Source organism: Limulus polyphemus, unplaced genomic scaffold (assembly GCF_000517525.1).
Source record: "Limulus polyphemus unplaced genomic scaffold, Limulus_polyphemus-2.1.2 Scaffold3991, whole genome shotgun sequence".
Classification (NCBI taxonomy): Eukaryota; Metazoa; Arthropoda; class Merostomata; order Xiphosura; family Limulidae; genus Limulus; species Limulus polyphemus.
The window spans coordinates 17860-20463 of record NW_013669601.1 but is presented as its reverse complement, the minus strand read 5'-3'; the positions used below and the strand labels follow the sequence as shown (position 1 = coordinate 20463).

The window sequence follows — 2604 nt, the reverse complement described above, 5'->3', positions numbered from 1 at the left end:
ATTATAATTTCTATTTCTACCGATATGCTACGTTCAGGTTTATTTAATTTGTATATTTAAGTTTCTATTTCTACCGATATGCTACGTACAGGGTTATTTAATTTGTACATTTAAGTTTCTATTTCTACCGATATGCTACGTTCAGGGTTATTTAATTTGTATATTGAAGTTTCTATTTCTACCGATATGCCAGAACACTTTCGAAGGATGGTCTTTCTGAAGTAGGCACAACCTTAGTAAAGTGTTTGAAAAGATTCTTGGCTCACGTTTTCGATTGCTGCATTTAAACTTTAGCGATCCATTATCAGGGTTTACTCGATACAAACCACAGAATCCACGAAGTTCAATTCAAGAGTTCAAATAACAAGGACTTGTAAATATATAGTTTTAAATCAGGTGAAGATTTCTGAAATTTTTATTTACTATTTACTTTTCTTGAAATCCTAAATAAAACACGTTAAAATTATGCAATGTTTTGTAAAGTTTATCCATGCGGTGTTTTCGTTCATAATTTATGCTCTTATTAAATAATGCTGTATGCAGAAATAGTGTACTACAGAGACTAAATACTTTATATTAAAAACGACTTTGGAGCCTTACAACGTCGTTACAGTCCATACCATCAGGTTCGGTCGCGTTCTATCTGACGACCGTGCATATTTACAATACTCCTACAGCTTAGTATCCATTGCAAAAGGCTCCAGTGAAGCCAATATATTAAGCATCTTTAATTTACTTAATATTTTCCCAGTAGGCATCACAAACATAATTTACAATATATTAGACAACTATTCTTTTTTCTCTGCTCTCTTCAGGGAAAGGTTTTGCTACATTATATATTTTATTGGCACACTGACTTTTCTTGTGAATGCGTTAAAAAAATTGTTCAAAATTTCGCAGTAAAAAAAAATAAAAACATTAATGGTCAATTTTTTTTTCAACTATCAACGTATTATATGAAGTCTTTACTGAAAGTTCATAATGAGGGTACACGATGTTGCTTCAAACTGATTTAAAAAAATAGACCATAATAAAATCTAGATTAATTCTTTTTACATCCTTTCACTCACCAAAACTTAATTAGAACATACAAGCAAATTTTGAAAGCAGCAATATCATGATAGATATTATTTCGCTGCGTTTCCTCTTTTTTATGCACGTTCTATAATTTTCTGTGGATTAGTATGGAATCTACCAGTGAGAAGGCACTTTGAAAAAACGCAATTTAAATGTTAAGAAAGATTTCTTACTCATTACTTTCTAGACGCTTACTAGTAGCACCAGCAATGGAAAGTAAATGCGACTAGTTTCAAACACAGGCTCCGATTTAACGAAATAGAGCGAAAATTTGAATATCCTAGATTTAGACATATCTCAATATTTAGGATGACATTGTTACCGAGGCAGTTGATGGGAATTCAATCAAAGAGAATTGAGATTAACGTATTCGTATAATGGAGGGCCTAGCATATTATGGTAGTTAGGATGCTTGACTTACATTCTGCGGTCGCGGGATCGAAATCCGTAGCCGAACATATTTGCCCTTTCAGTAGTGGGGATGTTATTATGTGAGGGTCAATCCCATTATTCGTTAGCCATGAGAAGCCCAAGAGTTGGAAGTTGGTGATATTGACTAGCTGTCTTCCCTTTAGTCTATCACTTCAAAATTAGGTACGTCTAGCGCAGATAATCCTCAAGTAGCTTTGCGCGAAATTCAACAAACAGACTAGATAAACAGGTTCAGTACTTTGTTCTTTGAAGTAATTATAGAGCGATGTTTAAATAAACACATTCAATAATTTATTCTTTAAAATAATTATAGAGTAATGTCTAAATAAACAGATTAAATACCTTATTCTTTAAGGTAGTTATAGGGTAATGTTTAAATAAACAGATTAAATACCTTATTCTTTAAGGTAGTTATAGAGTAATGTTTAAATAAACAGATTAAATACCTTATTCTTTAAGGTAGTTATAGAGTAATGTCTAAATAAACAGATTCAATACTTTATTATTTAGAGTAATTATAGAGTGATATCTAAATAAACAGATTCAATACTTTATTATTTAGAGTAATTATAGAGTGATATCTAAATAAACAGATTCAATACTTTATTATTTAGAGTAATTACAGAGTGATATCTAAATAAACAGATTCAATACTTTATTATTTAGAGTAATTATAGAGTGATATCTAAATAAACAAGTTCAATACTTTATTATTTAGAGTAATCATAGAGTGATATCTAAATAAACAGATTCAATACTTTATTATTTAGAGTAATTATAGAGTGATATCTAAATAAACAGATTCAATACTTTATTATTTAGAGTAATTATAGAGTGATATCTAAATAAACAGATTCAATATTTTATTATTTAGAGTAATTATAGAGTGATATCTAAATAAACAGATTCAATACTTTATTATTTAGAGTAATTATAGAGTGATATCTAAATAAACAGATTCAATACTTTATTATTTAGAGTAATTATAGAGTGATATCTAAATAAACAGATTTAATACTTTATTATTTAGAGTAATTATAGAGTGATATCTAAATAAACAGATTTAATACTTTATTATTTAGAGTAATTATAGAG

At 28.9% G+C, this 2604-nt stretch overlaps 1 protein-coding gene across 1 annotated transcript in view; it reads right to left on the bottom strand.

Moving 5' to 3' along the window:
- The window catches only part of LOC111088543, an 82431-nt gene that overhangs the window by 77385 nt on the left and 2442 nt on the right, over positions 1-2604 (bottom strand). The window lies entirely within an intron of this gene.